Raw genomic sequence first — 13,264 nt, forward strand, 5'->3', positions numbered from 1 at the left:
CCCCTTCATAAATCCATGCTGACTCTGACCTATCCTGTTACTACTATCCAGATGTGTCGTAATTTCATCCTTTATAAGAGACTTCAGCATCTTTCCCACCACTGAGGGTCAGACTAACTGGTCTATAATTTCCTGTTTTCTCTCTCCCAACTTTCTTAAAAAGTGGAACAACACTAACCACCCTCCAATCCGCAGGAACTGATCCCGAATCTATCGAACTCAGGAAAATAATCACCAACACATCCACGATTTCTCGAGCCACCTCCTTCAGTACCCTGGGATGTAGACCATCAGGCACCAGGAACTTATCAACCTTCAGACCTAACAGTCTCTTCAACACCAATTCCTGGCAAATATAAATTCCCTTAAGTTCAGGTGCTTCAGCCACTGTTACCTCAGGGAGATTGCTTGTGTCTTCCCCAGTGAACACAGATCTGAAGTACCAATTCAATTCTTCTGCAATTTCTTTGTTCCCCTTAATATATTCCCCAGTTTCTGTCTTAGAAAATTCTTGCCTAATACCATCAAAATTGCCCCTCCTCCAATTTAGAACTTCAACTTTTAGATCTGGTCTATCCTTTTCCATCACTATTTTAAATCTAATAGAATTATGATCGCTGGTTTCAAAGTGCTCCCCCACTGACACCTCAGTCACCTGCCCTGCCTACTCCCAATAGCAGGTCAAGCTTTGCACCTTCTCTCATAGGTACATCCACATACTGAATCAGAAAATTTTCTTTTACATGCTTAACATATTCCTCTCCATCTAAATCCTTAACACGATGTCAGTCCCAGTCTATGTTTGGAAAATTAAAATCCCCGACCATAATCACCCTATTATTCTGACAGGTAACTGAGATCTCCTGACAAATTTGTTTCTCAATTTCCCTCTGACTATTAGGGGGTCTATAATACAATCCCAATAAGGTGATTATCCCTTTCTTATTTCTCAGTTCCACTCAAATAACTTCCCTGGATGTATTTCTGGGAATATCCTCCCTCAGTACAGCTGTGATGCTATCCCTTATCAAAAATGCCATTCTGCCTTCTCTCTTGCCTCACTTTCTGTTCTTCCTGTAGCATTTGTATCCTGGAACATTAAGCTGCCAGTCCTGCCCATCCCTGAACCACATTTCTGTAATTGCTATGATATCCCAGTGCCATGTTCCTAACCATGTCCTGAGTTCATCTGCCTTCCCCGTTAGGCCTCTTGCATTAAAATAAATGCAGTTTATCAGTCCTACCTTGTTCGCTGATTTGTCCCTGCCTGCCCTGACTGTTTGACTCGCTTCTTTTCTCAATAGTACCAATCTCAGATTGATCTCTTTCCTCACTATCTCCCTGGGTCCCACACCCACACTTTACGAGAGATGCACAGCATGGACAAGACCCTTCAGTCCAACTCGTCCATGCCGACCAGATATCCTAACCTAATCTAGTCCCATTTACAAGGCTCATATCCCTCTGAACCTTTCCTATTCATATACCCATCTAGATGCCTTTTAAATATTGTAATTGTACCAGCGTCCACCACTTCCTCTGGCAGCTCATTCCATACACGCACCACCCTCTGTGTGAAAAAGTTACCACTTAGGTCCCTTTTATATCTTTCCTCTCTCACCCTAAACCTATGCCCTCTAGTTTTGGACTCCCCTTCCCCAGGGAAAATACTTTGTCTATTTATCCTATCAGTGCCCGTCATGATTTTATAAATCTGTATAAGGTCACCCCTCAGCCTCTGACACTCCAGTGAAAACAACCCCAGCCTGTTCAGGCTCTCGCTATAGCTCAAATCCTCCAACCCTGGCAACATCCTTGTAAATCTTTTCTGAACCTTTTCAAGTTTCACAACATCCTTGACCTCAGGGTGAGAGATCCAAATTTATGTCATCTTTGGTCTCATAATCAACAAAAGAGGGAAGAAGACTATCATGCCATTACTTTTGGTTGGGTTTTAACCAATGACCCAGAGGTCAGAGGCTAATGTGTTCTGTCCATTTATTGCAGACAACTTGAAATAAATATATTTGTCAACACCACAGGACAACATCATATGTGAACTGTCCAGATTGTCGTTTCATTCAGTAAGGTGTTCGACAAGGTTCCTCATGGGAGACTGGTGAGCAAGATTAGATCTCACGGAATACAGGGAGAACTAGCCATTTAGATATAGAACTGGCTCAAAGTTGTAAGACAGAGGATGTCTTACAGACTGGAGGCCTGTGACCAGTGGAGTGACACAAGGATCGGTGCTGAGTCCACTATTTTTCATCATTTATATAAATGATTTGGATGTGAGCATAAGAGGTACAGTTAGTAAGTTTACAGATGACACCACAATTGGAGGTGTAGTGGACAACGAAGAAGGTTACCTCCGATTACAACAGGATCTGGGCCATATGAGCCAATGGGCTGAGAAGTGGCAGATGGAGTTTAAGTCAGATAAATGCAAGGCGCTGCATTTTGGGAAAGCAAATCTTAGCAGGACTTATACACTTAATGAACAAAGAGACCTTGGAGTGCAGGTTCATAGGTAGGATAGTGAAGAAGGCGTTTTCTATGCTGTCCTTTATCAGTCAGAGTATTGAGTACAGGAGTTGGGAATACAGGAGTTGATTCGGTCGCCCAAGATAGAAATGGAGAGGTCTAGGAAGGGGAGGGAGGGGTCTGAGACAGTCCAGGTAAATTTGAGGTCGGGGTGGAAGGTGTTGGTAAAGTGGATGAACTGTTCAACCTGCTCGTGGGAGCACAAGCAGTGCCGATACAGTCAACACGGACATTTACTATAAACCGACTGACTCCCACAGCTACCTAGACTGCACCTCCTCCAACACTGTCCCCTGTAAAAACGCCATCCCATATTCCCAATTCCTTCGTCTCCACCACATCTACTCCCAGGTGGACCAGTTCCAATACCGAACAACCCAGATGGCCTCCTTCTTCAAAGACCGCAATTTCTCCCCAGACGTGATTGATGATGCTCTCCACCGCATCTCCTCCACTTCCCGCTCCTCCACCCTCGAGCCCCGCCCCTCCAATCGCCACCAGGACAGAACCCCACTGGTCCTCACGCACCACCCCACCAACCTCCATATACATCGTATCATCCGTCGTCATCTCCCCCACCTCCAAACAGACCCCGCCACCAGAGATATATTTCCCTCCCCTCTCCTATCAGCGTTCCGAAAAGACCACTCCCTCTGTGACATCCTCGTCAGGTCCACACCCCCCACCAACCCAACCTCCACTCCGAGCACCTTCCCGTGCAACCGCAAGAAATGCAAACCTTGCGCACACACCTCCCCCCTTACTTCCCTCCAAGGCCCCAAGGGATCCTTCCATATCCGCCACAAATTCACCTGCACCTCCACACACATCATTTACTGCATCCGCTGCACCCGATGTGGCCTCCTCTATATTGGGGAGACAGGCCGCCTACTTGCGGAACGTTTCGGAGAACACCTCTGGGACACCCGGACCAACCAACCCAACCACCCTGTGGCTCAACACTTCAACTCCCCCTCCCACTCCACCAAGGACATGCAGGTCCTTGGAGTCCTCCATCGCCAGACCATAGCAACACGACAGCTGGAGGAAGAGCGCCTCATCTTCCGCCTAGGAACCCTCCAATCACAAGGGATGAACTCAGATTTCTCCAGTTTCCTAATTTCCCCTCCCCCCACCTTGTCTCAGTCCCAACCCTTGAACTCAGCACCACCTTCCTAACTTGCAATCTTCTTCCAGACCTCTCTGCCCCCACCCCACTCCGGCCTATCACCCTCACCTTAATCTCCTTCCACCTATCGCATTTCCAACGCTCCTCCCCCAAGTCCCTCCTCCCTACCTTTTATCTTAGCCTGCTAGGCACACTTTCCTCATTCCTGGAGAAGGGCTCACACCCAAAATGTCGATTCTCCTGCTCCTTGGATGCTGCCTGACCTGCTGTGCTTTTCCAGCAACACATTTTCAGCTCTGATCTCCAGCATCTGCAGTCCTCACTTTCTCCTACAGGAGTTGGGAGGTCATGTTGCGGCTGTACAGGACATTGGTTAGACTACTGTTGGAATACTGCGTGCAATTCTGGTCTCCTTCCTATCGGAAAAATGTTGTGAAACTTGAAAGGGTTCAGAAAAGATTTACAAGGATGTTGGAGAATTTGAGCTATAGGGAAAGGTTGAACAGACTGGGGCTGTTTTCCCTGGAGCGTCGGAGACTGAGGGGTGACCTTATAGAGATTTACAAAATTATGAGGGGCATGTATAGGATAAATAGACAAAGTTTCTTCCCCGGGGTGGGGGAGTCCAGAACTAGAGGGCATAGGTTTAGGGTGATAGGGAAAGATATGAAAGAGATCTAAGGGGCAACTATCTCACACAGAGGGTGGTACGTGTATGGAAAGAGCTGCCAGAGAAAGTGGTGGAGGCTGGTACAATTGCAACATTTGAAAGGCATTTGGATGGGTATATGAATAGGAAGGGTTTGGAGGGATATGGGCCGGGTGCTGGCAGGTGGGACTAGATTGGATTGGTATGGACGGGTTGGACCGAAGGGTCTGTTTCCGTGCTGTACATCTCTATGACTCTGTGACTCTATTTGTAATTTTGTCTTTTGAGACAAAACAAGTCAGGATTTCTATTTACTCATGAATTCTGCTGTTACTTTGAATCCGCCAATGATGGACAAGGGCTGAATCAGACTCAGTCATGCTGCCCCTTTAACTTCGCTGTTTTGGCCATTACTAAAAGCTGACCAGGCTGCTGCATGCTGGCAAACATGAAATTCAATGGCTGTCGAGACAAGGGAGAAAGGCAAAGAAAGCTAAATGAATAAGAAGTCAAATGATGCATTCACATTTCTCTCATCTTGCACGTTCATTTCCCGTAGACTATGAGATTCTATTTCTCTCACACTGTTAAAGATTCACATGGCTTCTTATAGATATGCAAATATTATGCTTGGTGCTTTATCATGGCATTCTGATATATCACTTTGAGACTTGGGGACACTGTAAAGCAGACAAAGGCACCAATTTATCGTCATTTGGTTGCACTTTCCAGAGTTTGAGTGGACGAAAATAACATAGTGCAGAGAAAGAACAATATGCTTCAAATTCCATTGCTAATGAATTGGCATTGCAGAGAATGGTTGTAATAAGGCAATGGACACACTGTTGTGAATTTTTGCACACTGTCGTGGAATCTGAGAAATAACTGATAAGAAATGTGATACAATTAATTTGTCAGCTCATTGTACCTTTGTGCTATTCAATAATTATATCTATGGTCAACATGTGATTTTCAAAAGCAGATTTGCAACTTTAACAAATTACTAATTACAGCAAACAGACACTGCAATCGGTTTCCCTAAATATTAGAGATTGCTACAACTTGCAGATAAATGTAGTAACCTGGGGTGCAAGAATCAACAATAATTTTTATCTGGCGCAATTTACAGTGCATTCTGAATACTGCGACTCTACACAAACTATTTGTTTGGAATTCTACAAGTCCTGCAATTTATTCCTAGCCTCCATTTTTTGTTGGATGATACTGTCATCAATGGAAAATACTGAAATACTGTCAACTTAATCAACAGCTGAAAAGAATACTTTTTCTCTTAACTCCAGGGGTCCTGGAGCCATTTGTGGCATCCTTGCACTTGACTTACTCAATGCAGACAAGGATTCTCCTCTGGGAATCTCCTGGTTCCCAGGATGTAATGTCTAATTACATTGCACTTACAGCAACAGAATCAGGCCTCTTGTTCTGAATGTTATTGTTTTACATAAACCTCCTCCTGCCCTGCATCAAAACCAAACCGCACATCATTTTATGCCTTTTGTCCTCATGCCTCTCAACAAGAATGTCTGACTCACCTCAAATTGAGGCCCTGATTTAGGAGTCCAGCTTCGAGGCAGGAGGCATCAGATAAATTCAGGCCCAGACTTGGAACCACAGGGTTACCAGCTGCAACTCTTGATACACTTGACCAGAGGAAAGGAAAATTAAACAGTAATGCCATAGAAAAGCAATGGATTGAACAGTCCATGAGTAATTGCTGTTAGTATGCGTGTGTGCATGTGGGTGTGTATTACTGGTATTGATATATTGTTTTAAGGTCTTAACTACCTACAATTATTAGCTTTGGCAATTTCTTTATAAATAAAGTTTACTGGCAGCATTAAACAGACTGGATGAAATGATCAATTCTTGATAAATTCATTAAAATTATCAATTAAATAAAACGTTAAAAAGATGGTACGTGCTGTGATTGAGGCATGTACAAGCTGCTGGATTCCAGTGTGATATAGGTCAAATATGTCTACCATAAATGTCTACAGCTGCAGAAACTTCCGTTTCAAATCAGTAAGCTGGGGGCTAGTCTGAAAATGTGGTGGCACATCAGCAGCGGGAGGATAGCTGCCATGTCACTTTATTCCAGGAGGAAATCATAACCCCTTAAAATAGGATATTCTGATTTAGCCAGTGGTCATGGACAAGATGGTGTGACTACAAATGAGGCAGGTAAGGGAACCCAGAGGGCAGAAGTGCAAGGACTGCAAGGTTTGCAATTTTCCAACGGGTCTGATTACTCAGTTTGTTTGCAAGGGAATGAAGGCTGAAAGGTGGATGGACTAATTACCATGACATTGTGGCACAGGCAGCCCTTCAAATGGGAGAAGGAAAAGGAAATGTAATGATAATAGGGAACAATGTAGTAGGGGTATTGACGCTGTTCCATGCAGCAAGGGTCTGAATCCAGATGGCTATGTCATGTGCTTGGTGCCAGGTTTTGGGGAAGAGTGTGCAGAAGAAGGAAGTGAATTTGGTAGTCATTATCTGCCTCTCTAGCAATGGCAAAGATACAGCATATGAACAAGCAGCATAAATAGGCTTTTCTCAGCTGCTCAACTATTCAGTAAGTTCATGACTGATAAAGTAGGAAATTAGGCCAGAGGTTCTGTCTGTGGGAGGATGAGAAGCTTAGAACTAAATTTAAGCACATGACCACAAAGGAAATAATCTCTGGATTACTGCCTGAGATACTTGGAAATTGACATAGGGCAAATAAAATTAGAGAGGTGACCCTGAGACTGATATTGCAGATGTTGGTTGTAGTTTGTAGAGCACTGACACTGGTACAGGGGCAAGAGGGATCTGTATAACCTACAAATCTGTATAACCTACAAATCTGGTTCCAGTGTACTAGTAATCTGAAAACTAGGTAAGTAGAGAGGGCTTTAAATTGAACAAAGTGATGAGTGATCAAACTTGGGTAGATGTAACAAATTAAGGGGTAAAGTCAAGACAGGACAGCAAAGTAGAAATATGTGAAATGAAGGTCAGAGAATGGCAGGAAGGGGAAAAGAGAAAATGACTTAAGAATACATCAAATAATGTTACAAAAAAAAACAAAACAAAAACAAACTAAAAATAACTAAAGGTAATGAATTGAAACTGTAGATTGCAGTAAATAAATATGATTTTATAGGCATTATGGGGAGCAGTGTACCACAAGGATTGGCACTGGGTCCACAGCTTTTCATCATTTATATACATGACTTGGATGATAATATAGGAGGAATGGTTAGTAAGTTTGCAGATGACACCAAATTGGTGGTGTAGTCGATAGTGAAGAAGGTTACCTCAGAGTACAACGAGACTTTGATCAGATGGGCAAATGGGCCAAGAAGTGGAGATGTAATTTAATTTGGATAAATGTGAGGTGCTGCATTTTGGAAACACAAATTAGGGCAGGATTTATACACTTAATGGTAAGGTTCTGAGCAGTGTGGTGAACAAAGAGGCTTTGGGGTTCGCAGTTCATTGAAAGTGGAATTGCAGATAGATAGGATAGTGAAGAAGGTGTTTGGTATGCTTGGCTTTATTAGTCAGAGCACTGAGTACAGGAGTTGAGAGGTCATGTTGCAGTGCAGCACATTGGTTAGGCCACGTTTGGTATACTGTGTGCAATTTTGGTTCCCTGCTATGGAAAAGATATTGTGAAACTTGAAAGGTGCAGAAAAGATTTACAAGCATGTTGCCAATGATGGTGGGTTTGAGCTACAGGCAAAGGCTGAATAGACTGGAGCTATATTCCCTGGAATATCAGAGGTTGAGGGGTGACCTTATAAAGGTTTATAAAACCATGAGGAGCATGGATAGGGTGAATAGCCAAGGTCTTTTCCCCACAGTAGGGGAGTCTAAAACTAGGAGGAATAGGTTTTAGGTGAGAGGGGAAAGATTTAAAAGGGATCTAAAGGGCAACTTTTTGACATAAAGGGTGGTGCATGTATGGAATAGGATGCCAGAGGAGGTGGTTGAGGCTGGTACAACATTTAAAATGCATCTGGATGGATGCATGAAAAGGAAGGGTTTGGAAAGATATGGACCAAGTGCTGGCAAATAGGACTAGATTAAATTAGGATATCTGGTTAACATGGACGAGTTGGACTGAAGGGTCTATTTCCATTCTGTACACTCTATGTGGCTGCAGGATGACAGGTATTGGGTATTGGGAGGTATATGACATTCAAGAAGAATAGTAAGATGGGTAAAGGTGAAGGGATAGCAGTGTTAATTAAGGATGGCCTTTGTGCAATTATTAGATATGAACTTAGAACAGGGGATCATTATGTAGAATTGATTTGAGTGGAAATTAGGAATATTAAGGGTAATAAATAATTTGTGAGAATGACCTACAAGCCTCCTAACGGTAATTACAAAATATGCAAGAAGAAATACGAAGTAATCTAGAGATTATTAACTTTGGGGAAAAGATACAGCAATGATCATGGGTAATTTTAATCTATATCCGTGATCTGAATCACAGAGTCACTCACAATCGATTTCAGTACCTGTGTGCTTCCCTTCGCTGTGTTAATCTCTGACAGTTAATCTGCCTGCTTGCTCACGTTCCCTTGGCATGACACATTGAGCGCTACATCACTGAACGAATTCTGCTTCTGGAAGATATGCTGCTAGATGGATAATCATTGCAGAGTAAGGTACAATTTGTGCAGGCAGTGCAAACAAATGATTAAGAAATATATTAGGATCTGATATGTGAAGCCAGTAAGCTACAGTATGAGAAAAATAGGAAGCTATTTTGCCCATCATGTCTTGGCTAAAGGAGCTCAATGAGTCTTGTTCCTTTGCCTGTTCTCTAGATTTGCAGGTGTCCTCTGCCACTGTTTATCTCGTTAAAAATTCCACAACACCAGGCTATAGTCCATCAGATTTATTTGGAAATACTAGCTTTCAGAGCACTGCTTCTTCATCAGGTAGCTGTAGAGTAGGAATCATAAGACACAGAATTTATAGCATTAAATCACAGTGTCATGTAACTGATACGATATGCTGAACAAACCCGGATTGTTTTTTAAAAGTGTTCAATATATCTTTTCTTAGGTAGTGAGAGAAAATATTTAAGTGTGGCCTCAGCATCTTATATCAAGGCAGTAAGACATCCCTACATCTGAACTCAAATCCTTTTGCAATGAAGGCCAATATACCATTTGTCTTCCAAATAGATTACTGTACCTGCCTCTCTACTTTCATTGACTGGAGTACCTGGACACCTACCTTTGCATGTCCACACTTTCCAGGGACGAGTTGGACCAAAGGGTCTGTTTCCGAGCTGTACATCTCTATGACTTCATATCACCATTTAAATAATACTTTCCTTTTTGATTTTTTTACACTGAAAAATACAACTTCATATTTAACCACTTGTAGAGGATGAGCTAAAGGGCTAAACTTGTTGATGATATTCTACAGCTACATGACCTTGAAGGAGTCCTGTTAACATTCTGGTATGTTCCGCACAAAGCTTGTTTTCTGTATTTGCTTTTCTGTGCTGGCTGTTTGTTACACTGCATAAGAGAGAGAGAGAGAGAGAGTGTTTCGTTCCAAGTCGCTGGGCTTCACCTCAGATGGGGATTGCGAACGGTGCCAGGAACAACCTAAGTCTCCAGACTAGCCATCGATTGAGGGAATGCCCGACGGGCAGGAAGGTGTAAGGCCCATTGCTTTCGTTTCCATTGTTCTTCATCTTTTTTTAATTACTTAATAGACAGTCATATTTCAGTCTCTCTTCTTTCCCTTTCTCTTCCTTTATTTATTATTACATAATAAATATTCATATTTAAGCAAATTGCTGTCATCGAATCTTAACTACATTTCACCGAATCTAAAAAGAGACACTTGGATACACTCTGATTCAAGGTACCACATTGTACTGCAAACAATGTGTTTGTTCACTCACTCATTGTTTGGATTATCTGAAGCCTCTTTACATCAAATTTTGTGTCATCAGCAAACATGGAAATGTTGCATTTGGTTACCTCATCCCAGTAATTTATACATATTTGGGGTCTTGCAGTACCCCGCTTGTCACTGCCTGCCACTTATAACAACCAGTTATTCACTCTTTCTGATTCCTATCTCTCAAACCAATTCTCAATCCATGCTGATATATCCCATGAACTTCAACTTTGCTCATTAACCTCTTAAGAAGCTTTCTGAAAATCCAAAAGCTTTCTGAAAATCCAAATACAACTCATCTACTTGTCTCTTTTATCTATTCTACTAGTTATATCTGAAAAAAACTTAAGTATCTTCAAATAGATAGGAAAGCATTTTGTGAAGAAGAAATAAGGAGTCATCATAGTTATGCTGAGTGATGAGCATGGATTAGAATGTAAAGTTGTCCACTTTGGTGGGAAGAGTGAAAGAGGAGAATATCACTAAAATGGGAAGCGTCTGCAAAATTCCGAGATGCAGCGGGATCATAGTATTCTAGTGCATGTGTCACAAAACTTTGCGATGCAGGTACTGCATGTAATCTATAAGGCTAATGGGGAGCTATTCATTTTTATGGGAGCAATTTAACATGAAAGTAGGTGTGCTATGCTTCAGTTACATGAGGCATTGGTGAGACCACATCTCAAATATTGTCTGCAACTTTAATCTGCTCATAGAAGGAGAGCAAAGCAGCTAGAAAAGTAAATATGGGTTGCAAGAATTTCTACAGTTATCTAAAAATATGTAAGATGTAAATAAAGTCTCCAGAGAATGAGAATGGGATGATAATAGCAGATAATAAGGAAAGAGTGGATGAAATAAAGAAACATCTTATAGAGGATACAAAAACATGCCAATAATAGCTGTACATTGAGAAGGGAAGGAGGAGTGGAACTTAGTGAAATTCCAATCATTAGGTAAGTCATACTAAGCAAATCCCCAGGTCCTGATGGACTTCATTCTATGGTCTTAAAAGAGTCTATTAGTTAAAATGGTCTAATGAGTTGGTCAATGAGTTGCTGGTTAATTTTCCAAAATTCATTAGATTCTGGAAATTTCCATCAAATTGGAAAGCTGCAAATATAACTCTTCTGTTCATGAAGGAATGGAGAAAGACAGTAGGAAAATTTAAGCAAGTTAGTTTGATGTCTGCCCTGAGGAAGGTTGATAGAATTGACCAGTAAAGATATTACAACTGGCCAAATTCAAGATGCCAAATTCAAGATAATTTGGAAAAGTCGGTGTGGTTTTGTAAAAGAAAAATCATGCTTGACCAATTTACCGAAGTTTTTTGAAGGAGTAACATAAAGTGTTAATATTGACATACTGTACTTGGATTTCCAAATGGCATTTTACAAGGTGCCACATAAAAGGTTATTGTGCAAATTAGAAGTGGATAGTTTGGGGTGGGGGGGGGGGGGGGGGAGGGTGTAAAATGAATAGAAGGTTGGGTGGCCGAGAGAAAACAGAAATTATGCATCAATTGGACTTTTCTGATTGTCAGGATTTGATAAGAGGAGACCAGCAGGGGTATGAATTGAGATCTCCACATTTTACTATTTGTATAAATGACTTAGATAAATGAAGAACAGGCATGCTTGTTAATTTTAAAGGTGTCACAAAGCTAGGTAAGAAGATATGTTGTGAACAGGACATAAGAATGTTGCAGACATAGATAGATATAGGTAGGTTTGAGTGTGTGGACAAAGCTCTGGCAGTTGGAGTATGTTGTGGGAAAATGTGAAACTATTCATTTTAACAAGAAGGATTAAAAAACAGAGTATCAACCACCACCATCCCGCCTCCCCCCCACCCCCCCCCCCCCCCCCCCCCCCCCCCAACCCCCCACTTCCCCAAATGGAGAATGAGTGCAGAATTCTGAGGTGCGGACGGATCTAGGTGCATAAAAGTTAGTAAGCTGGTACAGCAATTAATTAAGACTGATGGAATGTTTTGTTTGGTTATGACAGAAATTGAATGTAAAAGTTATTGTAACTTGCAGGTTGAGTCCGTGATTAAGAAAGCAGATGTAATGTTGTCATTTATCTCAAGAGGATTGGAATATAAAAGCAGCGATGTGCTTCTGAGACTTTATAAAGCTCTGGTGAGGCCCCATTTAGAATACTGTGTCCAATTCTAGACCCCGCACCTCAGGAAAGACATACTGGCACTGGAGTATGTCCAGCAGAGATTCACACAGATGATCCCTGGAATGGTAGGCCTAATACACAATGAACGGCTGAGGATCCTGAGATTGTATTCATTAGAGTTTAGAAGGTTGAGGGGAGATCTAATAGAAACTTACAAGATAATGCATGGCCTAGAAAGGATGAATGCTGGGAAGTTGTTTCCATTAGGTGGGGACACTAGGACCCATGGGCACAGCCTTAGAATTAGAGGGGGTCAATTTAGAATGGAAATGAGGAGGCATTTCTTCAGCCTGAGAATGGTGGGCCTGTGGAATTCATTGCCATGAAGTGCAGTGGAGGCAGGGACGTTAAATGTCTTCAAGGCAGAGATTGATAAATTCTTGATCTTACAAGGAATTAAGGGCTACATGGAGAGTGCGGGTAAGTGGAGTTGAAAGGCCCATCAGCCATGATTAAATGGCGGAGTGAACTTGATGGGCTGTGGGGTGGAAGGACTTGATGGTCTTACTTCCACTCCTATGTCTTATGGTCTTATGGCATTGGTGAAACCATTTCTCAAATACGGTCTGCAGTTTTGGTACTTAAGGAAGGATACATTCGCATTGGTACACAGGTCTACCAACTGATACTTGCAAGGAAATATAGAACAGACTGGTCTAGTTTCTGTTGTAGTTTAGAAGAGTGAGGGATGGCTTGATTGAATTACATAGGATCCAGAATGTTCTTGACAAGGTGAATATGGAAATGATGTTTCCTCTTGTGGGTGACTCCAGAATTAGGGAGCACTGTTGTTAAATTAGGCATCTTCTG

This window comes from Chiloscyllium plagiosum, unplaced genomic scaffold (genome assembly GCF_037043375.1).
Source record: "Chiloscyllium plagiosum isolate Xiang-an unplaced genomic scaffold, Cpla_swu_hap1 HiC_scaffold_24, whole genome shotgun sequence".
In the NCBI taxonomy this organism is placed as follows: Eukaryota; Metazoa; Chordata; class Chondrichthyes; order Orectolobiformes; family Hemiscylliidae; genus Chiloscyllium; species Chiloscyllium plagiosum.